This window comes from Pinus tabuliformis, chromosome 7 (assembly GCF_031772625.1).
Source record: "Pinus tabuliformis cultivar Carrire ecotype Pingquan chromosome 7, CPIR1, whole genome shotgun sequence".
Taxonomy (NCBI): Eukaryota; Viridiplantae; Streptophyta; class Pinopsida; order Pinales; family Pinaceae; genus Pinus; species Pinus tabuliformis.
The window spans coordinates 1,635,236,556-1,635,250,913 of NC_142293.1; positions in this window are offsets into that span (position 1 = coordinate 1,635,236,556).

Sequence of the window (14,358 nt, forward strand, 5' to 3'; positions counted from 1 at the left end):
ATATGACTACTGGCAGGATCAACCAGGTAGCACCCTCCCACTTCAAAGGGCATTCCGAGCGCTCTCTACTGAGAGCCAACCTGAACACCATTAAGTCAAAGAGATGTCAAAATATCATGTAAAACTTTTTATGCCTTGCACCTCTTGCATCCCAAGAAGGAAGCAACACACAACATGCCAAGGACATGGCAAACAAATGGGCAGACCTGCTGAGCCACAACGCACCAAGGCCACTCCCCCGCCCCGCACCGATGCCACCTAGGAGTCCACCCGGACAGGCAGCAACAGCGGACCTCGATCGGATGATCACCTGCGGCAGCCTCGATAGAAAGGCAAGGGAAGGAAATAATAAAAGACAAACCGAGCCCACAACCTCCCTTAGAAATTCCACCCAACCCACCCCTCCCCTCCCCGCACAGGGGCCACCTAGGAGTCCACCCGGGTAGCAGCAACGATGGACCTCGATCGCATGATCGCCTGCGGCAGCCTCAATGCAGAGAGGAAATGGAAGGAAATAAAACAAGACCAACCGAGCCCACAACCTCTCTTAGAAATGCCCCCCGACCCTCCACACCACGCACCGAGGCCACCTAGGAGTCCACCCGTGCCAGCTGACGGTGACCTCAATCACTTGACCGCCTGCGGAAACCACAATGCGAAGGCAAAGGAAGGAAGCAAATGCAAATCAAAAGGGTTGCTACACAATACAAGGACACATATCCAAATAGGAGGAGGGATCGGGCAGCTCCGCACCCCACGCACCCTACGCGTACAGGCAACCTAGGATATTTCCCACAACTTTACCGATCGGACGATGAATAATTTTCCCCCTACGGCCACCTCCACGCAAAGGAGGGAGTTCGAAGCGTTCCACCTCGAAATCCTTCTTCCAAATAGCCCCCACCATCGATGACTATAGTAGCAAGCCTCCTCCCCATTGGGAACAAAACAACAAGACCAACCGAGCCCACAACCTCTCTTAGAAATGCCCCCCGACCCTCCATGCCATGCACCGAGGCCACCTAGGAGTCCACCCGCGCCAACTGATGGTGGACCTTGATCACTTGACCGCCTGCGGCAACCATGATGCGAAGGCAAAGGAAGGAAGAAATGCAAATCAAGAGGGTCGCTACACAATATAAAGAAACATATCCGAACAGAGGAGGTATCGGGCAGCTCCGCACCCCACGCACCCTACGTACAGGTAACCTAGGAGATTTCCCACAGCTTTACCGACTGGATGATGAATAATTTTCCCCTATGGCCACCTCCAGGCAAAGGAGGGAGGTCGAAGCGTTCCACCTCAAAATCCTTCTTCCAAATAGCCCCCACCATCGATGACTATAGTAGCAAGCCTCCTCCCCATTGGAAACAAAACAACATGACCAACCGAGCCCACAACCTCTCTTAGAAATGCCCCCCGACCCTCCACGCCACGCACCGAGGCCACCTAGGAGTCCACCTGCGCCAACTGACTGTGGACCTCGATCACTTGACCGCCTGCAGCAACCATGATGCGAAGGCAAAGGAAGGAAGCAAATGCAAATCAAGAGGGTCGCTACACAATACAAGGACACATATCCGAACAAGAGGAGGGATCGGGCAGCTCTGCACCCCACGCACCCTACGTACAGGAAACCTAGGAGATTTCCCACAGCTTTACCAACCGGACATGAATAATTTTCCCCTACGGCCACCTCCACGCAAAGGAGGGAGGTCGAAGCGTTCCACCTCGAAATCCTTCTTCCAAATAGCCCCCACCATCGATGACTATAGTAGCAAGCTCCTCCCCATTGGAAACAAAACAACAAGACCAACCGAGCCCACAACCTCTCTTAGAAATGCCCCTCGACCCTCCACGCCATGCACCGAGGCCACCTAGGAGTCCACCCGCGCCAGCTGACGGTGGACCTCGATCACTTGACCGCCTGCGGCAACCACGATGCGAAGGCAAAGGAAGGAAGCAAATGCAAATCAAGAGGGTCGCTACACAATACAACGACACATATCTGAAAAGGAGGAGGGATCGGGCAGCTCTGCACCCCATGCACCCTACGTACAGGCAACCTAGGAGATTTCCCACAGCTTTACCGACCGGACGATGAATAATTTTCCCCTACGGCCACCTCCACGCAATGGAGGGAGGTCAAAGCGTTCCACCTCGAAATCCTTCTTCCAAATATCCCCCACCATCGATGACTATAGTAGCAAGCCTCCTCCCCATTGGAAACAAAACAACAAGACCAATCGAGCCCACAACCTCTCTTAGAAATGCCCCCCGACCCTCCATGCCACACACCAAGGCCACCTAGGAGTCCGCCCATGCCAGCTGACGGTGGACCTCGATCACTTGACCGCCTGCAGCAACCACGATGCGAAGGCAAAGGAAGGAAGCAAATGCAAAGCAAATCAAGAGGGTCGCTACACAATACAAGGACACATATCCAAACAGGAGGAGGGATTGGGCAGCTCCGCACCCCACTCACCCTATGTACAGGCAACCTAGGAGATTTCCCACAGCTTTAACTGACCGGACGATGAATAATTTCCCCTACAGCCACCTCCACGCAAAGGAGGGAGGTCAAAGCATTCCACCTCGAAATCCTTCTTCCAAATAGCCCCCACCATCGATGACTATAGTAGCAAGCCTCCTCCCCATTGGAAGCAAAACAACAAGACCAACCGAGCCCACAACCTCTCTTAGAAATGCCCCCTGACCCTCCACGCCACGCACCGAGGCCACCTAGGAGTCAACCCGCGCCAGCTGACGGTAGACCTCGATCACTTGACCGCCTGCGGCAACCACGATGTGAAGGCAAAGGAAGGAAGCAAATGCAAATCAAGAGGGTCGCTACACAATACAAGGACACATATCCAAACAGGAGGAGGGATCGGGCAGCTCCGCACCCCACGCACCCTACGTACAGGCAACCTAGGAGATTTCCCACAGCTTTACCGACTGGACGATGAATAATTTTCCCCTACGGCCACCTCCACGCAAAGGAGGGAGGTCGAAGCATTCCACCTCGAAATCCTTCTTCCAAATAGCCCCCACCATCGATGACTATAGTAGCAAGCCTCCTCCCCATTGGACCAGGAGCGCATACACAATTGAAACAACAAATGCCCATAAACGTTGTGACTTAACATTTCCAACCGCAAAATCCTGCCACGCACGCAAGATGCAAGGGAAAAGCTGACCCCTCGATCAAACATATGGGCCAACACATCTATCAAAACCTCAAAGCCAACGCAACCACGAATGATGTGCACTTTGAAAGGAATGCCAACCCTTGACTTTACAATAAGGAGAACAACACCTCACATCGCTCGATGGAAAAAGCAAGCAAGAGGGAGGGTAGGTGGTTTACAACCAAAACCCTTCCACGTCCCTCTTAAATGTATTCATCTCAACCGAAAATGCCAACACGAAAAGAGTACAAGCACAAGACACTGGCACCATAAACAGCCGAAAAATGAAGAGGCTAGCCATCACAAGGAGCCACACCACAGCAACCCATTCAACTCCCAAAACTTGGAGCAGAAGGGGAATTGTTCACATATGCCTCCAAGGACAAGCATGGCCAACATTACCACTCATGCGCTACCGAGTGGGTATGGAGAGAAGATGAAAATCAGACACCCTACAAACGACCCAAGGCCATTATTGAGGCAAACCCGAAAAACCAACTCAATTACCAACCCACCTTTCACACGAAAAGCAAAACCCTCCACACCAAATAGGGAGGAGGTGAACAATATAACGAGGAGCCAATTTCAATGGAGCCACAAATGGCTGCCCAGCCCAATCAAAATTCTCTATTCACAACAACCGACGGGCACGATAGCGACATAGGCTACGACGGAGTTTTGGGGCTTCCATCTGGGACCCGCAACAACGAAGGTTCAAAGGAGCGCCAAGAAAACTTTCAACATTCTTATCGTTGGGATGGGAAAGAGGGATAGGGATGAGCATGGCCCACATTACCGCTCATGTGCTACCGAGCGGGGATGGAGTGAAGACGAAAATAGGCCGCCCTTCAAATGACCCAAGGCCATCGTTCATGCAAACCCGAAAACACAACTCGATCACCAACCCACCTTTCACACGGAAAGAAAACCTACCACCGTATCATCGAGAGGGGCACGAGGGGACCAGGACGAGCCAGGGAGCCACACCACAAAAGCCCATACAGCTCAAAGAACTTGGAGAGCGGAAGGGGAATTGTTCACATATGCCTCCCAAGCCGAGCCTGGGCAACATTACCGCTCATGCGCTACCGAGTGGGGATGGATAGAAGATGAAAATCAGTCGCCCTACAAACGACCCAACGCCATTGTTCAAGCAAACCCGAAAACACAACTCGATTACCAACCCACCTTTCACACGGAAATAAAACCTGTCGCTGATATCATCTAGAGGGGCATGCGGGGACCAAGACGAGCTAGGGAGCCACACCACAACAACCCATACAGCTCCAAGAACTTGGAGAGCGGAAGGGGAATTGTTCACATATGCCTCCCAGCCCGAGCCTGGCCAACATTACCGCTCATGCGCTACCGAGTGGGGATGGAGAGAAGATGAAAATCGGCCGCCCTACAAATGACCCAAGGCCATCGTTCAGGCAAACCCGAAAACACAACTCGATTACCAACCCACCTTTCACACGGAAATAAAACCTGTCGCTGGTATCATCTGGAGGGCACGCGGGACCAGGAGGAGCCATAGAGCCACACCACAATAGCCCAAACAGCTCCAAGAACTTGGAGAGCGGAAGGGGAATTGTTCACATATGCCTCCGAGGCCGAGCTTGGCCAACATTACCGCTCATGCGCTACCGAGTGGGGATGGAGAGAAGATGAAAAACGGCGGCCCTACAAACAACCCAAGGCAAACACGAAAAAACAACTCGATTACCAACCCACCTTTCACACGGAAAGAAAACATGTCGCTGGTATCATCTGGAGGGGCACGCGGGGACCAAGACGACCCAAGGCCATCATTCAGGCAAACGCGAAAACACAACTCAATTACCAACCCACCTTTCACACGGAAAGAAAACCTGTCACTGGTATCATCTGAAGGGGCACGCAGGTACCAAGACGAGCCAAGGAGCCACACCACAACAGCCCATATAGCTCCAAGAACTTGGAGAGCGGAAGGGGAATTGTTCACATATGCCTCCCAGGCCGAGCCTGGCCAACATTACCGCTCATGCGCTACCGAGTGGGGATGGAGAGAAGATGAAAATCGACCGCCCTACAAACGACCCAAGGCCATCATTCAGGAAAACGCGAAAACACAACTCAATTACCAACCCACCTTTCACATGGAAAGAAAACCTGTCACTGGTATCCTCTGAAGGGGCACGCAGGGACCAAGATGAGCCAGGGAGCCACACAAAAACATGCCATACAGCTCCAAGAACTTGGAGAGCGGAAGGGGAATTGTTCACATATGCCTCCCAGGCTGAGCCTGGCCAACATTACCGCTCATGCGCTACCGAGTGGGGATGGAGAGAAGATGAAAATCGGCAGCCCTACAAACGACCCAAAGCCATCGTTCAGGCAAACACGAAAACACAGCTCAATTACCAACCCACCTTTCACACGGAAAGAAAACCTGTTGCTGGTATCCTCTGAAGGGGCACGTGGGGACCAAGACGAGCCAGGGAGCCACACAACAACAGCCCATACAGCTCCAAGAACTTGGAGAGCGGAAGGGGAATTGTTCACATATGCCTCCCAAGCCAAGCCTGGCCAACATTACCGCTCATGCGCTACCGAGTGGGATGGAGAGAAGATGAAAATCGGCTGCCCTACAAACGACCCAAGGCCATCGTTCAGGCAAACGCGAAAACACAACTCAATTACCAACCCACCTTTCACACGGAAAGAAAACCTGTCGCTGGTATCCTCTGAAGGGGCACGCGGGGACCAAGACGAGCCAGGGATCCACACAACAATAGCCCATACAGCTCCAAGAACTTGGAGAGCGGAAGGGGAATTGTTCACATATGCCTCCCAGCCGAGCCTGGCCAACATTACCGCTCATGCGCTACCGAGTGGAGATGGAGAGAAGATGAAAATCGCCCGCCCTACAAATGACCCAAGGCCATCATTCAGGCAAACGCGAAAACACAATTCAATTACCAACCCACCTTTCACACGGAAAGAAAACTTGTCACTTGGATAATCTAGAATTTGAATGGGCCCCCGCATGACTGAAACGAAGCAACAAGGGAGAGCTGGGCAAAGGAGTAGCAAGAACATGCACAAAGCCAACGTCGGGTCACAACTTAGCATTTTTCATATGGGCTAGTTGGCCCGTGCGTGCCCCGGCCCGAACGAATTTGCAAGGGTGCCCGCACGACCGAAACGAAGCGACAAGGGAGAGCCAGGCAAATGAGCTGCACGAACATGCACAAAGCCAACCTCGGGTCACAACTTAGCATTTTTGATACGTGCTAGTTAGCCCGGGGGCGCCCTCGCTCGAACGAGTTCACACGGGCGCCCTCAAATGACCCACCCGAATGATTTTGCATGGGAGCCCGAACGACCGAAATGAAGCGACAAGGGAGAGCCGGGCAAACGAGCTGCACGAACGTGAACAAAGCCAACCTCGGGTCACACAACTTAGCATTTTTGATACGGGCTCGTTCGCCCGGGGGCGCCCTCGCCCAAACGAGTTCACGCGGGCGCCCTCAAACTACCTGCCCGAACGACCCAAACAAAGCGATAAGGGAGAGCCGGGCAAACGAGCTGCACGAACGTGCACAAAGGCAACCTCGGGTCACAACTTAGCATTTTCGATACGGGTGCTTCCTCGCCCGAACGAGTTCACACGGGCGCCCTCAAACGACCCGCCCGAACGACCGAAACAAAGCGACAAGGGAGAGTCGGGCAAACGAGCTGCACGAACATGCACAAAGCCAACCTCGAGTCACAACTTAGCATTTTTTATACGGGCTCATTTTCCCGGGCGCGCCCTCGCCCAAACGACCCGCCAGAACGAGTTCACACAGGCGCCCTCAAACGACCCGCCCGAACGACGGAAACAAAGTGATAAGGGAGAGCCGGGCAAATGAGCTGAACGAACGTGCACAAAGCCAACCTTGGGTCACAACTTAGCAATTTTGATACGGGCTCGCTCGCCCGGGCGCACCCTCGCCCGAACGACCCGCCTGAACGTGTTCACACGGGCGCCCTCAAATGACCCGCCCGAACGACCGAAACGAAGCGACAAGGGAGAGCCGTGCAAACGAGCTGCACGAGCGTGTACAAAGCCAACCTCGGGTCACAACTTAGCATTTTTGATTCGAGCTCACTCGCCCGGGCGTGCCCTCACCCGAACGACCCGCCCGAACGAGTTCACACGGGCGCCCTCAAACGACCCGCCCGAACGATGGAAACGAAGCGACAAGGGAGAGTCGGGCAAACGAGCTGCACGAATGTGCGCAAAGCCAACCTCGGGTCACAACTTAGCATTTTTGATACGGGCTTGTTCGCCCGGGCGTGCCCTCGCCCGAACGACCCACCCGAACGAGTTCACACGGGCGCCCTCAAACGACCCGCCCGAACGACCGAAACGAAGCGACAAGGGAGAGCCGGGCAAACGAGCTGCACGAACGTGCACAAAGCCAACCTCGGGTCACAACTTAGCATTTTTGATACGGGCTCGTTCGCCCGGGTGCACCCTCACCCGAAAGACTCGCCCGAATGACCCGCCCGAACGAGTTCACATGGGCGCCCTCAAACGACCCACGCGAACGACCCAAATGAAGCGATAAGGGAGAGCCGGGAAAACGAGCTGCACGAACGTGCACAAAGCCAACCTCGGCTCACATCTTAGCAATTTTGATACGGGCTCGCTCGCCCGGGCGCGCCCTCGCCCGAACGACCCGCCTGAACGAGTTCACACAGGCGCCCTCAAACGACCCGCCCGAACGACCGAAACGAACCGACAAGGAGAGTCGGGAAACGAGCTGCACGAACGTGCAAAAAGCCAACCTCGGGTCAAAACTTAGCATTTTTTATACGGGCTCATTCGCCTGGGCGCGCCCTCGCCCGAACGTCCCGCCCGTACGAGTTCACACGGGAGCCCTCAAACGACACGCGCGAACGACCCAAACGAAGCGACAAGGGAGAGCCGGGCAAATGAGCTGCACGAACGTGCACAAAGCCAACCTCAGGTCACAACTTAGCATTTTTGATACGGGCTCGTTCGCCCGGGCGCGCCCTCGCCTGAACGACCCACCTGAATGAGTTCACATGGGCACCCTCAAATGACCTGCCCAAACGACCGAAACGAAGCGACAAGGGAGAGCCGGGCAAACGAGTTGCACGAACGTGCACAAAGCCAACCTCGGGTCACAACTTAGCATTTTTTATACGGGCTCGTTCGCCCGGGCGCGCCGTCGCCCGACTGACCCGCCTGAACGAGTTCATAGGGCGCCCTCAAACGACGCGCCTGAACGATTTTTCATGGGCGCCCGAACGACCGAAACGAACCAACAAGGGGGAGCCGGGCAAACGAGCTGCACGAACATGCACAAAGCCAACCTCGGGTCACAACTTAGCATTTTTGATATGGCCCTCGCCCAAACGACCCGCCCGAACGAGTTCACACGGGCGCCCTCAAACGACCCGCCCGAACGAGTTCACACGGGTGCCCTCAAACGACCCGCCCGAACGAGTTCACACGGACAACCTCAAACGACCCGCCCGAACGAGTTCACACGGGCGCCCTCTAACGACCGGCCCGAACGATTTTGCATGTGCGCCCGAATGATCGAAACGAAGCGACAAGGGAGAGCCGGGCAAATGAGCTGCACGAACGTGCACAAAGCCAACCTCGGGTCACAACTTAGCATTTTTGATACGGGCTCGTTCGCCCGGGTGCGCCCTCGCCCGAACGACCCGCCCGAACGAGTTCACACGGGCGCCCTCAAATGACCCGCCCGAATGACCGAAACGAACCGACAAGGGAGAGCTGGGCAAACGAGCTGCACGAACGTGCACAAAGCCAACCTCGGGTCACAACTTAGCATTTTTGATACGGCCCTCACCCGAACGACCCGCTCGAACGAGTTCACACGGGCGCCCTCAAACGACCCGCTCGAACGATTTTGCATGGGCGCCCGAACGACTGAAACGAACCGACAAGGGAGAGCTGGGCAAACGAGCTGCACGAACGTGCACAAAGCCAACCTCGGGTCACAACTTAGCATTTTTAATACGGCCTTCGCCCGAACGACCCACCCGAACGAGTTCACACGGGCGCCCTCAAACGACCCGCCCGAACGAGTTCACACAGGCGCCCTCAAACGACCCGCCCGAACGAGTTCACACGGGCGCCCTCTAACAACCCGCCCGAACGACCTGCCCAAACGAGTTCACACGGGTGCCCTCAAACGACCTGCCCGAACGACCCGCTCGAACGACCTGCCCGAACGACCCGCTCGAACGACATGCCCGAACGAGTTCACACGGGCACCCTAAAACGACCCACCCGAATGACCGAAACAAACCGACATGGGAGGACCAGGCAAACGAGCTGCACGAATGTGCACAAAGCCAACCTCGGGTCACAACTTAGCATTTTTTATACAGCCCTCGCCTGAACAACCCGCCCGAACGAGTTCACACGAGCGCCCTCAAACGACCCGCCCGAACGAGTTCACACGAGCGCCCTCAAACAACCCGCCCGAACAATTTTGCATGGGTGCCCGAACGACCGAAACGAACCGACAAGGGAGCCGGGCAAACGAGCTGCACGAACGTGCACAAAGCCAACCTCGGGTCACAACTTAGCATTTTTGATACGGCCCTCACCCGAACGAGTTCACACGGGCACCCTCAAACGACCCTCACGAACGATTTTGCATGGGCGCCCGAACGACCGAAATGAACCGACAAGGGAGAGCCGGGCAAACGAGCTGCACGAACTTGCACAAAGCCAACCTCGGGTCACAACTTAGCATTTTTAATACGGCCCTCGCCCGAACGACCCGCCCGAACGAGTTCACACGGGCGCCCTCAAACGACCCTCCCGAACGAGTTCACACGGGCGCCCTCAAACGACCCGCCCGAATGACCCGCCGCTCGAACGACCCGCTCGAACGATTTTGCATGGGCGCCCGAACGACCGAAACGAACCGACAAGGGAGAGCCGGTCAAACGAGCTGCACGAACGTGCACAAAGCCAACCTCGGGTCACAACTTAGCATTTTTAATACGGCCCTCGCCCGAACGAGTTCACATGGGCGCCCTCAAACGACCCGCCCGAACGAGTTCACACGGGCGCCCTCAAACGACCCGCCCGAACGAGTTCACACGGGCGCCCTCAAATGACCCACCCGAACGACCCGCCCGAACGAGTTCACACGGGCACCCTCAAACGACCCGCCCGAATGATTTTGCATGGGCACACGAATGACCGAAACGAACCGACAAGGGAGGGCCGAGCAAACGAGCTGCACGAACATGCACAAAGCCAACCTCGGGTCACAACTTAGCATTTTTGATACGGTCCTCGCCCGAACGAGTTCACACGGGCGCCCTCAAACGACCCGCCCGAACGACCGAAACGAACCGACAAGGGAGAGTCGGGCAAACGAGTTGCACGAACGTGCACAAAGCCAACCTCGGGTCACAACTTAGCATTTTTGATACGGCCCTCGCCCAAACGAGTTCACACAGGCGCCCTCAAATGACCTTCCTGAATGACCCGCCCGAACGAGTTCACACGAGCGCCCTCAAACGACCCGCCCGAACGATTTTGCATGGGCGCCCGAACGACCGAAAAAAACCGACAAGGGAGAGCCTGACAAACGAGCTGCACGAACGTGCACAAAGCCAACCTCAAGTCACAACTTAGCATTTTTGATACGGCCCCCGCCCGAACGACCCGCCCGAACGAGTTCACACGGGCGCCCTCAAACGACTCGCCCGAACGATTTTGCATGGGCGCCCGAACAACCGAAACGAACCGACAAGGGAGAGCCGGGCAAACGAGCTGCACGAACGTGCTCAAAGCCAACCTCGGGTCACAAATTAGCATTTTTGATATGGCCCCCGCCCAAACGAGTTCACACGGGCGCCCTCAAACGACCCGCCCGAACGAGTTCACACGAGCGCCCTCATACGACCGACCCGAATGAGTTCACACGGGCACCCTCAAACGACCCGCCCGAACGATTTTGCATGGGCGCCTGAACGACCGAAACGAACCGACAAGGGAGAGCCGGGAAAACGAGCTGCACGAACGTGCACAAAGCCAACCTCGGGTCACAACTTAGCATTTTTGATACAGCCCTCGCCCGAATGACCCGCCCGAATGAGTTCACACGGGCGCCCTCAAATGACCCGCCCGAACGAGTTCACACGGGCGCCCTCAAATGGCCCGCTCGAACGACCCGCCCGAACGAGTTCACATGGGTGCCCTCAAACGACCTGCCCAAACGAGTTCACACGGGCGCCCTCAAACGACCCGCCCGAACGATTTTGCATGGGCACCCGAATGACCGAAACGAACCGACAAGGGAGAGCCGGGCAAACGAGCTGCACGAACGTGCACAAAGCCAACCTCGGGTCACAACTTAGCATTTTTGATACGGCCCTCGCCCGAATGAGTTCACATGGGCGCCCTCAAACGACCCGCCCGAACGACTGAAACGAACCGACAAGGGAGAGCCGGGCAAACGAGCTGCACGAACGTGCACAAAGCCAACCTCGGGTCACAACTTAGCATTTTTGATACGGGCTCTGTTACACTAAAAAATTTCACCATGACTATTTAAAGTTAGTATGGCTCTATCAACAGTCATGCTATCCTCTTAGGCAAGTCTTATACCTCTGCTCTCCATGTCAAACTCCAAAAAGAGAGAAAGTCTTTATAAATGTATTTATCTCTGGGTACGTAGGTTCTCTCAACCTTACCTGCGGGTACGCACCCAATGTTCACAAAAGCTGCGTCTTTGGACGCTCTGTATGTAAAAGGGCAGGTGCGTCCCCCTGTAAAGGTCAAAATGCGCAAGTTTCATCTTTAAAAAGTTACTTGTGGTCATTTCTAGAGCATTCTAGAAGGTTGTTTGACGTGTATTGAGCGCCTCCAGATGGTTCATGCACCCCTACCAAAGAGGAACTTATCCCATCAATAAGGGAGCTATCCCATCCAAAGAGGGGATTATCCCATTGATGGTGGACCTGATTAACTTTCTCTTGAGCACTATAAATACAAGCATTGGGCCAGAAGGAGAGGAGGTTGGAAGCTATACATTTCTAAGGGTAAATGCTGTAGGAATTAGGACTCCCATTTAGAAGCTTGTGAGGAGAGATTGCCATCTTTGCTTGTTCTATTTGGAAGTGGGTGAGCTTTGTCAAAGTAAAGGAGAACTCTTGATGGACCCTGGGAGGGACTTGCACAACACCAAGGCTCAGGTTGTATTTGTTCCTTTTGTTACCTATTAATGCAAATGAGTCCATTCTTCTCAATAACTTGTTATTTATGAGTTGTTTCATGTACTCCTTGGTCTATGTGTTAAATATGTTTTATTCTATGAGATTTTCAAGTGCTATTTAATCGTTTGATTGTTGGTGGATGCAGGTTTCAAAGTGAAGGAGGAGCTCATCTGGATCAGCGAAGCTGGACTGCTACAACAACGTTGGACTACAGGTAGGATCTAAACACTTGATTTCCCATATAGTAAATGCATGTTTAGAGAAGGATTGCTCTTGTTTGTCTTGTTTGTCACTAGAGAGTCTTAGGCTCCTAGGGAGGTTGGTTGTGTCCGCACAATCGACTCTTTCCGCCTGACAAATTGGCGACTCCGCTGGGGACACCATTGATGTGAAAGTCTTTTCCTTTGTATGAACTTTGCTCTGAGAAAATTGGTTTATTTTTCTGGTTTTTGGCTCTGTGACTTTGTTTTTGGGTGGGCTAGCTTAGGGCTAGATTCATTTTAGTTTTTCTTGAATTTTCCAGTAGGACGCACCCTCTGAGTATTGCACAGTGCGTCCCTGGACGCACTGTCACTGTGTGCACAGAGCGGGCCCGCACCTGTGTTAACGGGTTGCCTGCGTCCCCTGCTAAAATTTAAGAAAAATCCATTTTTTGCATTTTTGCTCTTAGATTTTGCTTTTTCTTAGTTTTTACTGCCCAGATTCATTAGTCTCTTATCAAAGATCTTCACCTGAACTTGTTTCGATAGCATTGAGTGTTTTAGTGGATTTCATAGAAGTTTAAGCCCTAGGGTTTGATTTTTGAGTAGGTCTTGTAGTGACTTTGACGGTAGAAGTTGTCAAGCCTTAGATCTCTCTGGTTTTGTCAGCCTTCTTAGAAGTCAGACGTGTCATAAAGTCTACCTGTGAGAGCAACTTACCGTTGATTGGTCTCCTGGGCAAATTTCGAAGTGCTTGTTGATTAAGTCTTGATTTCCATTTTACAAAAAGAACAAAAAGATTTGAGTTTTGTTTTGACTAGTCTTTTGATTCTGCATTAGCTGGTCCTTGATTTGATTTTGGTCAAGTAAAACAACCTAGAATCATCTTTGTAGGCTTTTGCCTCGTTAGGTTTGCTTAGAGTAAATTTCTTTTGATTTGCTTGTGAGTCAAGTTTTCATAGATTTTATAGTTTTTGAGATTGATTTTTGTTAAAATAGATTTATATGCTTTATTAAAAAGAGAAAATACAAAAAACATCTCCTTTGAAAAGTTTTGTTTCAAGTAGCTTTGAAGAATTTTGAAAGAAAAAGAGTTTTTCGTGCACGTAAAGAGTGGTCATGTTTGTATGCTTGGAAAGATAAAGAGAATTGTTTCTTTGATTGTCTTTACTAAGAAAGTTGTTTTCTATAAAATTTGCATCTCTCAACTCTCTTAGTTAAGAATTTCATTGAAAAAGGAAAGTAGCGTAAATCATCTTAGGTGCATCTTTGTAGTGGTTTGAGTCGAGTCTACACACCATTGGTTTCACTTCCGCTACCTTTTGTCTTTAAGAAAAACCATAAAATTAACGCTTAAAGTAAAATCGACGTAGTAACTTTTTTTTACTAGGGCTCTGAAACACCAATTTAGATCAGGCTAGTGTCTTGGAGTAGGTGAGTAATTAACTCTCCAAGACAACAAAACCAAACAAGTAGCTTATCTTGTGATAGAATAAATCCAATTGTCTCATTTGTACTCTGGGAAAGCTCCTCTTAAAGGAGAAGCACGAGCTCGTGTCCGAACCAGTGAGGGGATCAATCCCCCCTCATTGGGAACGACGCCAGACACACACGTATTACAAACGGTAAACCTCGGATTAACCATTGTCGAGGAGCCAGGGGTCACTTGTCGGTAAACCTTGGATTATTGTCAAGG